General features: G+C 52.1%; 1 long non-coding RNA gene and 1 pseudogene across 2 annotated transcripts in view; one reads left to right on the top strand and one right to left on the bottom strand.

The window, feature by feature from the left end:
- Positions 1-8,089, top strand: part of LOC310697815 (inositol polyphosphate 5-phosphatase OCRL-like) — a 127,319-nt pseudogene extending 119,230 nt beyond the window's left edge. The window contains exons 16-17 of the transcript in view: positions 6,956-7,111; positions 8,048-8,089. The product of the transcript in view is annotated as an inositol polyphosphate 5-phosphatase OCRL-like (transcript). The remainder of the gene's footprint in view (positions 1-6,955; positions 7,112-8,047) is intronic.
- Positions 1-19,161, bottom strand: part of LOC310697729 — an 861,879-nt gene that overhangs the window by 211,885 nt on the left and 630,833 nt on the right. The window lies entirely within an intron of this gene.

Below are 19,161 nucleotides of genomic sequence, written 5' to 3'. Positions count from 1 at the left end.
GTGGGGAACCGCTTGCAGCGTGCCTAGCTGCAGCTGTGATTCCTCTTCCTCTCCTTCCTGCCGGGGCACGATGCAGTGTTCAGCGCAAAAGGAAGAGCCGAAGGTCAGCTGCCTCTGGTACCAAGCCAGCGTCGGGCTGTGCTTGTCCAGCCAACTCATGCCCAATACAATGGGCGTGTCCGATAGTTGAGTGACGTTGAAGCTGATGACTTCCCTGTGATTCCCAAGTCGCATCACCATTGGTGGCGTCTGCTTCACCACTTGCCCCCCTAGCAGCTCCCTGCCATCCACCGTGACAACCTGCAGGGGCAGCGTGGCAGGCAGCAACTGTATAGCGTGCCGGTCGACAAAGTCCTGCCCTATAAAGTCCGCATTGCTTCCTGAGTCAATGGTGATTGGCACGTCCATGGTGATTCCATTGGGCAGCTGGAGAGATGCGGTGAGCCTCACTACTGGTTTGGGCGGGAGGGGGTCCATGGGCTGTAAAATCTCTGGGGACTGCTTCACTGAGACGTCTGGCTGGGCCCCAGTGCCTCTTCCTCCAGCCAGACTATGTCATTTCCCTGCTGTGGTTCTGCATGCTGCATTGCTGCAGTTACCATTGCTGAGGCTGCAGTGTGCTTGTGGAGCCTCCGGGGACACTCTTTCGCCATATGCTGTGGATCATCACATATGTAACACTTCCTGTTCCCTCTAGGAGGCTTCGCTTTCACTGTTGCCGGTGCTAGGGCTCTGGCTGCTGACTGAGCCCTTGCACCTCCCACCTCCATAGGTTCCGCCCCTCCTCCGGGCGGAGGCGTGGATTGCGCACGCGCTGCTTCTCTGGGAAGGAAGGAGGAGCCCCTGGCTGGTTCGCGCCCTCCACGCCCTTCGTCCCTGCTCCACGGACGTTCTTCCAGCCGCACCCCCACCGCCAGCGCCCTCTGAACGATCTCCTGCGTGGTCCGGGGTCTCTCCCCCCTCGCAATTTCATCTTTAACCGAGCTGTGCAATCCCTCCCAAAACAGGTCTCTTACAGGGGCCGAATCTCTGTCCCATTCCAGAGCACTGACCAAAGCGAAAAAGCGGGCATGGTACTGCCTTACGCTGGCCCTCCCTTGCCTTAGTCCATGCACCTCCTTCCGGGCAAGATCCACGTCAATGCTTGATAAAAAGCACCCATCCATCGCTTTAATAAAGGCATCCGCATTTTGGAGCGCAGGATCCTTATCTCTCCACAAATTGCGCAGCCATGCTTTAGCGTCTCCATGCAAATGGGACATGATGAACCCCACCTTCTCTTCTTCATCTCTAAAGTCTTTGTTCAGCAGTTGCAGTGCACACATTACATCTGCTCTAAAGTTGGGGTACTGTTGCAAATTCCCATCGAAGTGAGAGACCAGACCGCCTGTGCGTCTCCCCAACCCAATCCCCTCTGGTTTGGGTGTCTGTTGCCCTTGCTTCGTAAGCACTTCCAACCTGACCTGGAGATCCCTGTAGGCGGCAGCTGCGTCCTCCTCTCTCTTCCTGGATGCCAGAGCCTCGGCATTCAGTCGTGACACTGCTTCTCTGAGTTCTGCTATCTGCTGTTCGGCCGTCATATTGTCTGCCGTTCGTGAGCTCGCTAGTAGGCACCCGCTTTCTCTCCTCTCCGCGAGGCCGTGGATGCCCACAATTTAAGAGACGGAGCTTACTGTCAGAGTGCTTCCAGATCCTAGCTCACAGAGGATCACGCTAGCCAGCGATCATTAAATAAAAGTCTTTATTGAGTTACAGTTTCCATTCTCAAGCTGCTGCGTGCAACTCTACGTCTTATGCTTAGATCGGCGAAGCTCCGTCTGAATCTCCGCCCCTTGTACACCAACTTAATATCCTAGCCCTGCTCCACCTTTTCCGCCTGACTGTTCTTCTCTGGGTCCCTCTGCCCCCCGGGGTCTCTTCCTTCCGGGATTCTTCTGACGCTGACCCCCCGGACCCTCCTGTCTCCTTGCGCCGGGCTTTAGGACCTGGCTCCCTTTCCGGGCTGCCTATTGCACCACCTTCCTGTGCATTTGAACTTGGCGCGCGCGCCCAACCTTCCACCTTCCGTCTAACCGTCTCTTCGCTCCCCGATGGAGGTGTGGCCACTCCTGACTCGTGCCCTCCCTCTTGTTGTGAGCTAACGGCGCTTGATCCCTGGCGCCCTTCCTCTTCCCTGCTCTCTGGCGGTGACGCTGGTCCCGATTTCCAACTGCTCCCCTCTGAGTCCCCTCTGGCTCTATCTTCCTGGGGTGTCCCCCTAGTCTCCCCCCTTGCCCTGGCCACTGGTGCTCCTTTCTGTGAATCTTCTGATTCACTGGAAAGACTCGGAGATCTCGGGTCGTCGTCATCACTCATCTTTTCTTCTGCCTCCTCCCCCTCGCTCTCTGTTTCCTCCCTTGCCCTCGCCTCTGCTCCTGAACCCCTGACAACATCCAACAAATATCCGGGTAATTGAAGTCCCCCATTATTACTATCTCCCTTCCTTTTGCATGCTTGGCCATCTGTTCCAGGAAGGCATCATCTATGTCCTCCGTTTGGCTTGGGGATCTATAGTAAACTCCCACAATGAGGTCTCTGTTATTCTTCTCTCCCTTAATTTTGACCCAAATGCTCTCACTTTGGCTTTGAGGTTCTAAATCTTGGATCTCTTCACAGGTATACACATCCCTGACATATAACGCCACTCCTCCTCCTTTCTTGTCTGGTCTGTTTCTCTGAAATAGATTGTATCCCTCCATTATTACATTCCAATCATGGGACTTATCCCACCAGGTTTCAGTGATGCCTATTATGTCATATTTAGTTTGCTGTACCAAGAGCTCAAGCTCATCTTGTTTATTTCCCATGCTTTGCGCATTAGTGTACAGACATTGAAGTCCATTAATCATTCCCCCGTGTCTCTTATTTAAGGATTTTTTCCTCCCACCACTAGGTCCGCGTGCTGTTTGCTCCATTTGGTCTATGACATTTGGATGATCATCTTCATTAATTGATAGACTCCTACCTTCAGGAGCACTGTCTCCCTCCCCCACATTAGTCAGTTTAAAGCCCTCCTGATGAGGTTTCTGAGATTTTTGGCAAAAACATTTCTCCCAACCGTTGTGAGGTGCAGCCCATCACTTGCCAGAAGTCCATCTTCAAGAAACTGCAGTCCGTGATCTAAGAATCCAAACCGTTCCTGTTTACACCATTTGCGAAGCCAGCTGTTCACTTCCACTATTTTCCCCTCTCTCCCTGGGCCACGTCGTTCAACTGGGAGGACAGACGAGATGACAATTTGTGCATTTAGTTGCTTCAATTTCCTGCCGAGAGCCTCGTAGTCTCTTTTGATCTTCTGGAGGCTATTGCTTGCAGTGTCATTGGTTCCCACATGAACCAAGAGGAAGGGGTATTCGTCAGTGGGTTTTATGATTCCTTGCAGTCGTTCAGTTACATCTTGGATCTTAGCCCCGGGGAGACAGCACACTTCCCGAGACATCTTGTCAGGCCCACAAATCACTGCTTCTGTTCCCCTCAGTAGGGAATCCCCTATCACCAGTACACGCCTCCTCTTGCGTTTGGTCGGGGTTCTTCCGTGAGCTGTCCGTTCCAAGGTTGCCTGCACATTCCCTGAGGACTGACTTTGCTGCTCGTCATGATGACACACAGTTCAATAGGGCAAGGTTTCTGGCAGGTGGGCATCTAAAGCCTACCAGACTGTCCACGCAGACCTTGTTGGTCCACTTGCAACCTCTCTAGGTGGAGCAAAGCACTTCATGGCTACTATCCACTTGTAGGAAGATGTGCTTATTTAGATTACAACATTGCAGTGGGAGCAAAAGCCACCTTTCTTCTCTCAAGAGGGTTAGTCGAGTTTCTGTTGTTACGGAAAAATCCAGGTGGGAGGCTGCTCAGAGCCCGTGGGTCCCTGCGGAATAAAGAAGGAGTCCAGCCACCAACCGGAGCAAATAGCGGAGACCAAAGTTTATCGCGCAACAGGTTCAGAGAGGAATTGAACCCCGAGAACGGGGTGACAAGGACTTTTAAAAGTTCCTATCTTATACCAGCAGACAGTTCGCTAAACATCACCACTCCATCAGAAAAGGGGAGGGTTATACATGATTAACATAGGAGGAATGTGTTGGGGTAACATGCAAATACAGGATATGTCTTGGGAAATCCACTCCACTTCCCAGTGGGGAGGAGTTGCGGTGGACCACGTGGCCACCCACTCCCCACCAGGGGTGGGGGACTCTGTCCCCCGTTGCCTATGGGATCCCGGCCACATCAGAGCCCGGCCAGCCAACCCCCAGAGAACTTCTTCTTTGGCTCGCTTCCTCAATCACCCTCCCTCCCTCCCTATTTTGCAGGTTAGGCAATGGCCTTGCTATGGACTTTGGTTGGTAGCCTTGTTTGTCCGAGGGGCCTGGTAGGAATTTTACCACTTGGCAAATTGGCACTGGCCACTTGGTTTTCGCCTACCTCGTAGCAATCGTCACAACTTTGTTAGGGTTGCGGTTAGGCATTGTTTGACCTTGTGTTGGGGAGGGGAGGTGTGGCCAACACCTGCCCCTCCATGCTTAAGGGTATTCCGTTAAAGGAATCCGGGGGTGTTGATCTAGTCTGAAGCCCGGCTGGGGGGCTAAGGCCTTGACACGACCCCGACGGGAGCACCAGGGGGAGCTTGAGTTGGTTTGCATCGACAGGGCTCCCCCTACCGGTGGCTTACCCTTACTGGGACTTCCTGCACAATGGGCAGGAGTTAGATATAGTCAGGTCCAATCAATGCCTAAGCCAATACCGCTCACATTCTTTAATTTCAATAAAGTTGTGGCCAAAATTTGCCCAGTAACAGAAACCTAATATCCGTGTCCTTGTGTGAGTCATTTCCAACGACGGGGTTGCTGCGGGGTCTCGACACCCAAGTACATTCTAAGCACCTACTGCAAGAGGACAATAGAACTTTGGTTTGCATAGTCTGCCGCCTGGGTAAGTCCGGAGGAGAGCTTTTGCCCAGCGATTGTCACCTACGGGTAAAGTACCTTCCTATGAGTAGGTGACTTCCCGCTTGGGGAATTCTGGCAGGGACCGAGGGGTTCCCAAGTCCTTGGCCAACGATGCAGTCTGGTGGTGGATTGAAGAGAATCGGTGAAACCAGTGGTTTTCTATGAATTTCCAAGTGTTCTTAGGCTTTTTTAATACAGACGGTTCTTTTCGGAAGTGGCCTGGCCTGACATTGCTACATTGTATCTAGCTGGACCATAAAGAAGGCTGATTGCCGAAGAATGGATGCCTATGAATTCTGGTGCTGGAGGAGACTCTTGAGAGTCCCATGGACTGCAAGAAGATCAAACCTATCCATTCTGAAGGAAATCAGCCCTGAGTGCTCACTGGAAGGACACATCCTGAAGCTGAGACTCCAGTACTTTGGCCACCTCATGAGAAGAGAAGACTCCCTGGAAAAGACCATGATGCTGGGAAAGATGGAGGGCACAAGGAGAAGGGGACAACAGAGGACGAGGTGGTGGGACAGTGTTCTCGAAGCTACCAGCATGAGTTTGAGCAAAGTGCGGGAGGCAGTGGAAGACAGGAGGGCCTGGCGTGCTCTGGTCCAGGGGGTCACACAGAGTCGGACACGACTAAACGACTAAACAACATCTAGTTTTGATTGGATTAACTGGGTAACGAGGTTTCGATTGACTCAGTCCGTTGTTCTTGCAGCGGGAGCTGTCATCACCTTGTCAGCGCTGAGCTGCCTCTGCAGAGCCATGGCATTGCTGTGATTGGCTGAAGGGCTACATTCAATGCCATCTGATTGGCTAGAGCGCATCCTCATGCAAATACATTGTTCATTCATCAAATACATTGATCGTGTATAGCATCGGGATACGGGGTCAGAAATGGCGCTTTCTTCTTGGGGTTTTGGACTTTTGTGCGGTGCTTGGCGCAACGTTGTGACGGGGCGAGGGGAGTCCTAGTGTGGCAGGGTTCCCTTGAGGTCATCGCCTCGGGCTCTACGTCTCTTACTTGGGAGTAAGATTTCGTTCATATGCCCTCCCCCCTCCATTCCGTAACACTCTTCATATGGACTTCATGGAGTGTGCACTCTTGCAGGGTCTGCTTCCAGAAACTACTATTGCAGATGTATATATTTTGGCAGAAATGGTTTACAAATATGCACGATGGCAAGCAGGCAGACAGGAACAGTTACAAAGCAACCTTGGTCCTGCCTAGCCTGGAAGCTGTTTCCAACTAGTGAACTGGAAACCTTTCAGCAACCTTTACAACCATCTACAAACCCCGAGGTTTGTAGGATTCTCTTATTTCAGCTGTGTCTTGGCTCTGTGCTCGCAAGTGTTCTAGTGACTTTCAGGTAACTTGGAAAGCATGGTAATGATGTCTTGGTTCTGAAGAATGATATTTTCCCCAGTCTGACTTAGTTATCCTGGTGATGATTCAGCTAGATGTTGTACACGCTGACCATATTCCAGAAGGGGTTTTGTCAGGGAACTGCCATCAGAGCCTGAGGCAGAGGGAGGGCTCCAGAGGGGTTCCGGAGAGCGTCCCGGGAGGGAGAGAAGCAGCACATCTTCTGGGGAAGGAAATCAGCGTAGCACCAGTGGAGAAGGGGGGCAGATGGGGGAATCGGCGAGGAGGCTCCACGACTCCTCGCCGGGGACCAGTGGGGAGAGCACGGGTCCTCCGAAGCCCACACCCTCCCTGCGCAGAAGGCTTCCGCGGAGACTAGGCGTCAAAGAGGCGGAGACTAGGCGTCAAAGAGCTTCTTTGCTGGAAGAAGTTCAAGAAACGCCCACTGACGGATTCTGCCAGCGATTGAGACAGCCACGGGCGAGTGCCTGTCCAGACAGAAAGGGTTCACCCACGCAACCCAGCCAGGTGTGGCGACGATTTACGCACGAGCAACCCCTAGAACCATTACAGCAATCCGTCAGTCCCTGACGTTGCTTGTGCGCAGCCCCGGAGAGGCAGCACGATGAGCCAAACAGAAACAGCCGAAGAGACGGGGCAGCCAGCTGCTGTGTGGAGTCTGGTCGAGAGGAACCGAGACTTGGAGACGCACGTGGCTATCCTGACGGCGCGGCTGGAGGAAAGACGGGCTCAGGATGCGCAGGTCAGAGCCACCCCCATCGCAAGGAAGGTACCGGGGCTGGTACACAAATTTGGTGTAAAGCCCCAAGATTACAATGCTTTCCGAACGGAAGTGCAGTACGCTTTGGAGCTGCAGAAAAATGACTTTGCTGATGATGGGGAGAGGGTGGCTTACATTGTGAGGCATCTGCAGGATGGGGCGAGAGAATGGATGGACTATATGGAACTGGCAGAAATGACTGGCAGAATCCGAGACCAGGGAGAAGAGTCGGTGAAAGAAGACAGGAAGAAATTTAAAGACTATTTACAGAAATATTGTAAAATTAATGAATGCTAGAAGGATGTTGGATAGAAACTAAGTGGTTTCCAGCTGTAATGCTTTAAGAGATAGAAAAAAAGGTTTACAAAAGGGTAAAAGCTTAATGGTAAGGATTTGCTGAACTAACAAACTGAAGTGGAATACAAGAAAGGGAGGTACGAGGAGGTCCGGGGAAATAAGTGTAAGAAGATATGTTATGGAAAATCAATGTGTTTTTTTTACTGTTTTTATTTTGTATGTTTCTTTTTATTTTTCATTTTTACTGTTCTACTTTAAAAACTTTAATAAATATCTTTTCAAAAAAAAAGAGAGAATGGATCAGGCCCCTAATGGTGACGCAAAATGATGCCTTGAAGGACCTTAAGAAATTCCTTCAGGGGATGGACGCAATGTTCTCCAGCGATGTGAAGCAAAGCGTGCCATGGCGGGAACTGATGGGGTGCAAGCAGGGGAACCAGCCAGTCAGACGCTACTGGTCGCGTTTTACGATGTTAGTACACCGGCTCGGGTGGGATCTGGACTCTGAACTGATACAAATGTTGTTTGAGGAGAGTCTGGCCCCCGAAGTGAAAGATGAGTTGTCCCGAGCGCCCCGGCCACGGTGAATGGATGAGCTCACAAAGGCTGTGCTCACGATAGGCGTACGCCAAGAAGCGCGGGCTCAGGAGAAGCGGGAAATGAGAGGGGAACGTTTCCTCCATGACTACCGCATTCCTGAGATACCGAGGGAGCCTCCCCAGGCGGCAGAGCTAATGGAAATTGATGGTGCGCGCGCGCGCGAGGTTTCAAACTCCGGTGAAGGTTGTAAAAAGGAAGGAAAGGATTGGAAAACTACCAAAAAGTGTTTCCTCTGTAATCGACTGGGACATTTTGCTAAGGTCTGCCCTCAACGAAAAGCCTGGCAAGGGATGGTGGGGGCTGCAGGCCACGACGAGGAGGGGGAGGAAGGGCAGGCGCAGGGAAACAACAACGCCTGGCTGCCAACCAGCAGGGGCAGCAGCCAGGCCAGCAACCAATAGAAGTGCCCCAGCCTGATCCCCCCAAGGCAGCTATAGCCATAGAAGTGGTGCTAGAACTCCCGAAAGGGCACCCTGTCAAAGTTAAGGGACTGCTGGATTCGGGCAGCTCGTGTAATTTCTTCGGCAGAGACTTCGCTCTGGAGCACCAACTCCACCTGTTGCCTCTGGATTTTCCCTTGCAGGTGACAACCATCGATGGCAGGGAACTTCTGGGAGGGGAAGTGACACACCAGACCCCGCCAATGCGAATGAGGGTTTCCAGGCACACGGAGACCATTGCCTTCCACGTGGCCACACTGGCAGGACCCCCAATAATACTGGGAATGAGCTGGTTGGCACTACATGATCCAGTAGTGTCATGGCATCAGCGGTCAGTCACCTTTGGGTCAGCTTACTGCTTAGGACACTGTCTGGGAGGGGAGAACCCAAGAATGACGGTGGCCAGGGTGGCGGGGCTGGCCATGGAACAGAAAGGGGAGGTGCCACCACAATATGCTGATCTGAAGGAGGTCTTCAGCGAGAGGGAGGCAGATAGACTACCCCCCACAGGCCTTTTGACTGCCAAATCAACCTACTCCCAGGGGCTCAGTTGCCGGTGGGTAAGCTGTACGCCATGTCCGATCAGGAGATGCAGGAGTTGCGGCAGTTTATTGACAAGAACCTGAAGAGGGGGTTCATAAGGGAATCAAAGGCGGTGGGGGGCAGTCCGGTGTTCCCTGTGGACAAAAAGGAGACTAATCAGCCCAGGTTGGTCGTAGATTATAGAGCCTTGAACCTGGTGTCAGAACCCGTGACCTTCCCAATGCCAAGAATTGACGACATTGTAACCCGGGTGAGGCAGGGGAAGATTTTTACCAAGCTGGACCTCAGGGGGGCATACAATTTAATTAGGATATGGGAGGGGGACGAATGGAAAATGACCATGTTCACCCCCCTGGGGGCCTTCGAGTACTTGGTCATGCCATTTGGATTACAATCGGGCTCCGCCTGCTTTCAAGCATTCATGCACCACGTGTTGGGGCTCCTGCTGTACAAGAATTGCATAGCTTTTTTGGATGACGTCTAATTCTATTCGGACAATGAGAGGCAACACGTCAGAGACGCCAGGGAAATGCTACAGAGACTGCAGATACATCAGTTGTGGGTCAAGCTGGAAAAATGCCAATTTCACGCCAGGGAGGTCGAGTTTCTGGGGTACAAGTTGTCAGACAAGGGCCTAGCTATGGACCCAGGCAAGGTGAAGGCAGTGCTGGAATGGAAAGCCCCCAAAACCCAGAAGGACGTGCAGAGGTTCTTAGGGTTCAGCAACTTCTACAGGAAGTTCATAAAGAACTTCGCTCACTTGACAGCGCCCATAACAGATTGTCTCAGTAGCAAAAAGAAGTTCGCGTGCACAGAAAGTGCCCAGCAATCCTTTGAAAGGCTGAAGAAGGCGTTCGCTTCGGAAGAGCAGCTCCTGCACGTTGATCTGGAGAAGCACATGAGACTGGAGACGGACACGTCCGACCGAGCTGTGGGAGCGGTCCTTTTGCAGCCCAGGGCTAAGCAGGACTGGAGGCCGTGTGCCTTTTTCTCAAGGAAGCTGAGCAAGTCAGAGCAAAACTACACAATGTACGACCGCGAACTGCTTGCGATCTACGTGACGTTCGGCAATGGAGACATCTGTTGAGAGGGACCACCAGAGACCCGACACGTGTTTCCCGAGGACCGGTGTGTGTGTGTGGGGGGGGGGAACGTTGGTTGGGAAACGAGAACTGGCAGGGCTTATTAGAGACGACGCGTTCACTCAAGCTAAAATCAGGGAACTCCGGGACGGAAGGGAAGACCATGGAGGGTTTGAGGAAAAGGAAGGGCTACTGTACTACAAGGGGGCACTATACGTACCAGGGGAGACCTTAAGGGGGAAGGTACTTAAACAGCTCCATGACAACCCAACAGCTGGGCACTTTGGGCAGCACAAGACCATGCTGCTCATCACCAGGCAGTTCTGGTGGCCAAAGGTGAGGGAAGACGTACGGGAATATGTACGGGGGTGCGACCGTTGCCCGAGGGCCAAGGGAGAGAGGGCTGCCCCGGCGGGGTTACTGGAACCCTTACCCACACCGGGAAGGCCCTGGGAGGTGGTGTGTATTGATTTTATGACAGATTTGCCCAAGTCAAGGGGGAAGACAGCAGTCATGGTAGTAGTCGATCTACTGGCAAAAATGTGCCATTTCATAGCCTGCTCACACGCGGTGACAGCAGAGGAGACAGCCAGGTTGTTTGTGGATCACATTTTCAGACTGCATGGGACTCCCTCGAGGGTAATCTCGGATCGCGGGAAACAACTTACTTCCCGGTTCTGGATGAAGCTCATGAGCCTGCTACAGGTCGAGGTGAGCTTCTCGATGGCGAGACACCCAGAAACCAAGGGACAAGCAGAGAGAGCGAACAGTATACTCCAGCAATACCCACGCTGCTACGTCAGCGAGAGACAGAACGATTGGGTAGAGAAACTAGCTTTGGCTGAATTTGCGTACAATAGCGCTGAACATGTGTCCACGGGAATGAGCCCGTTCATGGCCAATTATGGGTGTCACCCCAGGGCCTTCCCGGGGAGGGTGGAGGAAGCATGGAGTGTACCCGCGGCTGAGCAGTTTATGGAAGAAATGGAGGCCTTGCACCAGCAACTCAAGATGAACTTGGAGCGGGCCAAGGAAGTTTACAAGAGACAGGCGGACAAGCACCGTCGGGAGGGGGAGGCCATACGGGTAGAAGACAGGGTGTGGTTGTCAACCCAAGGGTTACCCCTAAAGGGAGGGTGCAAGAAGTTGCAGCCGAGGCGGCTGGGGCCTTTTAAGGTAACGCAGCAGGTGAACCCAGTGGCGTTCAAACTCAAGTTGCCAGAAAGCATGAAGATACACCCGGTGTTCCATAGGTCCCTACTCACACCGTACAGGGAGGGGCGGGAATTTCCGGGGCGGGAGGGAGGAGTCACCACCCACCCGCGGGTAGAGGAGAGGGAACACCGCAACCAAGCCACGGAAATACTCGATTCAAGGTGGCGAGGTCGCCAGGTGGAGTACTTGGTAGCTTGGGAGGGAGAACCCAGGTCAGAAAACACATGGGTCCCCGCTGAGTCAATCAATGACGGGTATCTGGTGGAAGAATTCCACAGTTTGTTCCCGGATAAGCCCAAACCAATAGCTAGATTCTGGCAGGAAGATATTGGAACCACAGACGACGACGGGGACTTTGTGGGTTTTCATGCCTCCGAAGAGGAGAGAGGAGAGGTGTCAGAGGGGGAAGAATCAGACTGGGAAGTCCACCCTGCGGGGAGAGATCGGAGCGGGTGGGAGGCTGGTTTTGAATCCTCAGTGGATGGTGACAGCTCCTTCAGGGGATTCCCCGCATCGTTGGCCGAGGAAAGAGACGAGGTTGTGTCGGAAAATCGCGCTGGGGGTGGAGGGGGTCCTGGGGAGGAGGTGGATGTCAGGGAACTGCCATCGGAGCCTGAGGGAGAGGGAGGGCTCCAGAGGGGTTCCGGAGAGCGTCCCGGGAGGGAGAGAAGCAGCACATCTTCTGGGGAAGGAAATCAGTGTAGCACCAGTGGAGAAGGGGGGCAGATGGGGGAATCGGCGAGGAGGCTCCACGACTCCTCGCCGGGGACCAGTGGGGAGAGCACGGGTCCTCCGCTGCCCACACCCTTCCTGCGCAGAAGGCTTCCGTGCAGGGAGACTAGGCGGAGACTAGGCGTCAAAAAGCTTCTTTGCTGGAAGAAGTTCAAGAAACACCCACTGACGGATTCTGCCAGCGATTGAGACAACCACTTCCGGGGTGGCGCCACCGGCAATGGCAGACTCCCTCTGAACTGGAGGGACTAGCTCCGCATGAAACGGGTCTTTTCCGCTGTGGCGTAGCGGGGACCCTTCTGGAAATCACAGGCGGATGAAGCCTGTGACCGTGGGACTCGGCGGGCACCCTTAGCGCCCCCCCCCCAACCCACAAAGGAACCCATAAACGGGCTCCGAAGTGAAGAGGAGGAAGTGGCGCGGTGCTGTGAGTTAATTGCTTTTTCTGTGGAGCGAAGCCGCATAGACGTTGCCGGAGAGCGCTGCCTTTTTCCTGGGACAATTTGGCATCTAAAATAACCAACCGTGAGTACTGGAACATTAAATATTTGGACTTCAAATAATAACTGGCGAAATAAAAAGGAATTTGGACTTTAAAATTAACCCTAATTTGGTACTGAAACGGGAAGGTCTAAACAGGAAGTCACCCTACGTTTCCTTGTAGTCAGAACAAAGCAAAGACAACGCAAACTACAGCCTTAAAAATCACTTTTAAAGGATCGACTTTCATCATTTAAAATCGCTGAACCCCCCTTCGGTAGCAGGAGAAGAAGGGGGACTTTTTCCTGAGCCGTTTAAACCTGCAGAAGTGAAGCTAAAGCAAAGTAATTTTCCACCGTCCTGACCCTGGAGCGGGGTGTCAGGATTGACGTTTGAAGCTCATTGACCAGAAATAAATGCATTGACAGATAGTTAAAAGAAGAGAAACATTGTGACTCCATTGTTTCCTTTCGTCTTTTAAAAGAACAAATATGGACAAAATATCTTAAAAAAGAAACTTTGTTGCTATTGTTTTCAAAGAAAAGAACAACCAGAAGTTTTTCCCCCTAGAGGGGAACTGTGAAATTGTAACTAAATCCTGGGAACTTGCAGCTGTTACTGATTACAACTGTGGGAAAGGATTTGTGACCTTGTAGGACAATGCCTTCAGAAACACTGTTGGGTGCTTTCTGTAAAATAAATGCCCTATTGGAACAGTTAAGTCAGAAGACGGATTTTATGACTAATGCGGCCAGAACCTTTGAACAGGTAGTGGGAAACTATATGGAGCCCACCCAGGAACCAAAACAGGAGCGTGCCATGACAGAACAACTGAAAGAAGAGGACCTTGCTGAATCTTGGGCGCCAGGGATGGAGGGACTTTTGGCCCAGCAGGTAAATGAGCCTTTGGATTTGACAAATGAACTTGGAAAAAAACAGATTTGGAAAGACAAAGTTTGGCTGGAAATGGGGGGTTGGACTGACCCCCCTATGCAGCTATGTTTGGACTTTCCGAGTCTAGCAATGGACCGTCAGAGGTTTGGAGCTGTTGGGACTTCCAATCTTGGAGGGAATTTGAAACATGTTTTAAAATACCACATGGAGTCTAGTCTGGACTGTGAGAAAGGGGCTGATTTGTTGAAAAGGGTCAAAAACACTACCAAGCTGGATTTCCCACGAGTGAAAGGAAAATATGAAGAAGAACTGCGGAAGGGACATGGAAGAGATTTGAAGGCCTCGGATGTAAGATCGCCAGGTTAATGTGCTAGACTAATGGGATAAAAAGGACTGACAATCCCGGGACCGGGGGGAGGGGACACTGGAAGAAGATTGGATTGTTTTTATTCTCTCTTTTTTATCATCAGAAATGTTTTATGAACGTTGCAAAAATGTTGAAATGAAATTACTTAGCTCTTGTAAGAATGTTTAAAGAATTAGGTAAAAAGGTAATGGTTATGAGAAGCTGGTAAAAATAAGATTTAAGTTTTAAGTTTTAAGTTTTTTATAAGATAAGATGAAAATAGAGCAAGGTAATGTAATGACAGAATATTATGAATTATGGAAAGGATTTGCTGTGACAATTATTAATCAAGATACAAGAGATGGGAGGAGGAGGAGGTCATGGAAAGAAGGTAATGAAAGTGGAGAATTTGAAAATGATGGTTTTATTTTTTATTTTTTTCTGTTTTTGTCTTTTTTCTCTGTAATTTTGTCTTTTTTTTCTTTGTAATTTTAAAAATTCTTTTTTCAATAAATATCATTATATAAAAAAAGAAAGGGTTCACCCAGGCAACCCAGCCAGGTGTGGCGACGATTTATGCACGAGCAACCCCTAGAACCATTACAGGTTTGTTGTCTTGGCCTTGCTTTGGCTTACTGAGATCTGTCTTCTCCCTATAGGTGCTCATTCTAAAATGGATAATTGTAACGTTTGACTTCATTGATCAGAAGGAAAATATGAATGCTCTCTATGGTTTCTTCTTCCGCTTCTTACAATATGAGAAATGGTTAAGATAAAAAGGAATGTGTTATTTGGAAGGAACTCGCTTTTATTCTGACATTAACCCAAATCAAAAAATAAAGAGTACTTTCCGACCACACAACAGGACACCATGTGAAAGGTGGGGCCTTAAATACATTTGAATCAAATACATTTGGAACAAGTGATTGTTACATTTAAGGAACATTCTCTAGGCGATGAGATTGAGGGGAAATACAAAAACCCATTCGGATACATTTGGATACATTTAGAAAAGTACAGCATTTTGAGGAAAAATACATTCAGATCCATTCTTAAAGTCAATGAGAAAGATACAGCAAAAGGGATACGATTCGATACAGCGAAAAATGATACATACATCACAGAAGGGGGGGCCTACAACAGACTCCTTTCTGGCAGGAAACCTCTTGATGGGTTTACCTGGCTGTTCATGGGTTTACCTGCATATTCTTTTGTGATGAGAACTATTTATGGTATTTATGTATGTGTTTATATCTTAGACCTTCTAATTCTCCTAACACCAGGAATTGACCAGATGGTGCAGGATGCCCCCCCCCCCAAGTATCTGTTGGAAGCAGATTTAGGAGTGGGGGGTGGAAGCACCTACTGGTGGGGAGCACACTTCTTCTGGGGATGCTTCCTCCTCCTCCTTCTCCTCCTCCCACTTCTCGCTGGGGCCTCAAGATGAGAAGTCAGGCTGGAAGTCTCCTCGGAGAAGACAAAGGAGCAAGCATGGCTGCTGAAATATACTCAGAGTCGCAAAGTGATTTCATGCTCTTTATTCAGCTCATAGTGGAGAGGAGGAATGAATAAATGTCCCCTCAAAGTATCTGCTTTATATACATTATTTACACAATGGGCTGCACATGATTGGTTAATTCTGGAATTCTACTGTAAGCCAATCAGGTTGTGGATTCACTTATATCTGGAGCATGATTGGGTGGTTCCTGCCAACCAATCATACTGCTGCATTGTTCTTGGACCAATCAGACTGCTGCATTCTGAATCCTATTGTTCTAGGACCAATCAGACAGCTGTAATTTGGATCCTATTGTTCTAGGACCAATCAGACTGCTGCAGTTTGGATCCTATTCAACTCAGTACATAACACCCCTCCCCTCTAAGTTCCAGTCCTGCCCAGGAGGTCGCATTCATAGTCCTCGAGGTACGCCGGCGGCCTACGTGTGCGTTGCGGCCTGTGGTGTTCCCTGGTCCGGGGTTCAGGTTCTGGCTCGTGTTCCAAGGATGCTGGCTGTGATGGGCCTGTTTGGTTTGGCGCAACCGGCTCACTCAGTCGTGGTTCTGGTTCCGGTGTCCTTTCGGCCTCGCGGGTCCTCTCTGTATTTACTGGTTCTGCCTCTCCTGCTGGCCCCTCCTGGTCTATGGGCCTCACTGCCCCTCTGTTCCCTTGGGACTCCTCTGACCTTTCCTCCTCCTGGTTTTCTCCTGGGAATCGTCGCCGTATCTGGTCGCAGTGGCGGCACCAGCATTGCCCCCCATCCATTAGCACCTTGTACGACACGGGGCCAGTGACCCTGGTGACTGTGGCGGGTACCCATGCTGGGCCTGCCCCAAAATTCTTTGCGTACACTGGGTCCTGGGCCTCGAAGGTCCGGGGGTTCCTGCCTTCCCCCACCACTACCTCATCCTGAGCTCTATCGGGGTGAAGGCGGTCCAATCTGATTGCAAGACGCCGACCCATTAGTAGTTCAGTGGGGCTCCGGCCAGTCGTTGAGCTAGGGGTGCTGTGCTGTGCTAGGAAGAATTTGGCAAGGCGGTACTCCCAATCCCCTTGCGTCATGCGGTGAAGGGTGTCCTTGGTGGTCCGCACCATGCGTTCTGCTTGGCCATTGGTGACAGGGTGGAATGGCGCCGAACGGATGTGGCGGATGGCGTTCTGCGCTGTGAAGGTTTGGAATTCTCCTGACGTAAATGCAGTCCCGTTGTCTGAGACAAGAGTGTCAGGGAGCCCGTGGGTTGCAAACAGCCTGCGTAGTACACGGATGGCTGCAGATGTAGAAGTGGACGGTACCAGTGCGACTACCAGCCATTTGGTGTAGGAGTCCACCACTATGAAGAATGTTTTCCCCTGAAAGGGGCCAGCGAAGTCCACATGCAAGCGTGACCATGGTGCTCGGGCGGACTCCCAGGACTGGACTGGGGCCCTTGGGGGATCTGGGCGGGATTCTTGGCAGGCCTGGCAGTGTTTGACCCAGGCCTCTATCTCTCCGTCGCTCCCTGGCCACCACACATAACTCCTGGCAAGGGCCTTCATTCTTACTACCCCTGGGTGTGTCTCGTGTAGGGCTGTGAGGACCCTTTTGCGGAGGGGCTGGGGAACAACGACCCTGCTTCCCCATAACAGGCACCCCTTGTGGGCCGACAGTTCATGTTTGCGGGTTGTGTAGCCAGCGAATTATGGCCCAGGGCTGCTGCTGGGCCATCCCCTCCACACCCAGTCCAGGACCCGGGAGTTGACCCTATCTTTCTTGGAATGGTGTGCAACTTCTTGTGCCTGAATGGGGTGGTCGGGAAGCAGCTCCAGGCTCATAACCTCTTGTGCAGGTGCTGGGTTGGGGCCCGTTTCTGGTAGTGGTAGCCTGCTGAGGGCGTCCGCATGGCCCATCGCCTTCCCCGGGCGGTGAATCAGTGCATACTGGTAGCTGGCAAGGAAAATTGACCACCTGAGGACGCGAGGAGACAGCACTTGGGAGGTCTGCTTTTCGGGGGCAAACAAGCCAAGCAACGGCTTGTGGTCAGTACAAGAAATCATGGAATTTTTTTACTCCCTTCACGATTGCCAGACCCCCCTTGTCTATTTGCGAGTAGTTCCGCTCGGTTGCGTTGAGTGTCTGGGAAAAGTATGCCACCGGTACCTCTCTTCCATCCGGGAGTTGGTGTCCCAGGACAGCGCCAATGCCATAGGGCGAGGCGTCGCATGCTAGCACCACCAGCAGCCTCTCGTCGAAGTGTGCCAAGACCGAGTTTGAGACAAGCAAGTCCTTGACTGCCTGGAATGCAGCCTCCTGGCGCTGGCCCCACACCCAAGGGGCCCGCTTGTCCAGGAGTCTGTGTAGGGGCTCTGCTACCGCCGCCTTGTGGGGAAGGAAGGAATGGTAAAAGTTCAATCGTCCCAAGAAGGCCTGAAGTTCAGTCTTGCTCTTGGGCGCTGGGGCATCACAAATGGCCCGTACCTTGTCCCCAGTCGGGTGGACCCCTTCTGCGTCCACCATAAATCCCAGAAAGTCCACCTGAGGCACTCCTAGTAGACATTTTTCCCGCTTCACCTTGAGACCCGCCGTCTGGAAACGGTGCAGAACAGTGCAGAGGCGGTCCTCAAACTCCTCTGGTGTGGGCCCGGCAATCAACACATCATCGAAGAAAGGGGTGATGCCAGGAATCCCTTTAAGGAGCGAGTCCATTAGATTCTGGAATATGCCTGGTGCCACACTGACACCGAATTGCAGCCGCTTTACCCTGAACGCTCCTCTGTGCATCACAATCGTCTGTGCCTCTGCTGTGGCCTCATCTACTGGCAGCTGTTGATATGCTTGGGCCAAGTCCAGCTTGCCAAAAATTTTCGACCCAGCCAGGGTGGCAAGGACATGGCTGACCACTGGCACTGGGTATGCATGGGCCGTGAGGGCCTTGTTTATGGTACATTTGTAGTCTGCGCAGATGCGGACCGAACCAATCGGCTTGACAGGTGTGACGATTGGGGTTTCCCAGGGGGCATTAGGCACCGGCTCCAGCACTCCTTGCTCCACGAGCCGGTCCAATTCCTCGTCTATACGGGGTTTCAGGGCGAACGGGACCCGGAGGGCCTTGAGCCTGACCGGTCGTACTGCGGGGTCAAGCTGTAGAGCAATGGGGGGGCCCGTATACTGTCCCAATTTCCCATTGAAAACCCCTGGAAATTCCTTGCATATGGCGTCCACGTCCACTTGTAAGGTAGTGTGGTTCACCCCGGTGATGGCTAGCCCCAGTGGTCCAAACCATGCCAATCCCAGTAAGCTAATGTAGGGGCCCTTGACCACAAGCAAGTCCAGTTGCCGCGTCCGCCCTCGGTATTGCACCCTGAAGGTCCCCACCCCCATTGTGGGGACCGTACGTTTCTGGAAGTCCCGGAGGGTGAATGGGGCCGGCCTGAGTTTGGGACCCCCAGTAGGACACAGTTTCCTTAAGGTCCTTGCCGAGATTATGGATAGAGTTGAACCCGTGTCAAGCTCCATGCGGCATGGGGCCCCCTCTATCTGTAGCTCTACATAAATTTTCTCTACGTTGGGGTGGGGCAACTGGTATACCTGGAAGTCCGTGAGCTCCGTCGAGTTGCCTTGGTGCGTTGGGCCCCAGGACCTGGGGCTCTTGGATTGGTCATCTGATGCCTGGCATCGAGTGGGCCGAGCTCGACACACCCGGGCGATGTGTCCCAATTTTCTGCACTGCCTGCACTCTGCGTTGCGGAAACGGCAGGTCCTCCTCTCGTGACTTTCCCCGCAGCTTGCGCAGTTCCCTCCTTCTCGTCGAGGCAGCTGTGGTATGTGGGCTGCTTGAGTGCGCTGCTGTACTCGGTGCACCTCCTCCCTGTCGGATCCTGAGTCGTTGGTGAGGTCTTCGTGGTGGACCCTCGGTTGGGGTGGCAGG

This window comes from Podarcis liolepis (genome assembly GCF_965112155.1).
Source record: "Podarcis liolepis genome assembly, chromosome: W".
NCBI lineage: Eukaryota > Metazoa > Chordata > Lepidosauria > Squamata > Lacertidae > Podarcis > Podarcis liolepis.
The sequence above is the reverse complement of the archived record's forward strand: the minus strand, read 5'-3'. Positions and strand labels throughout refer to the sequence as shown.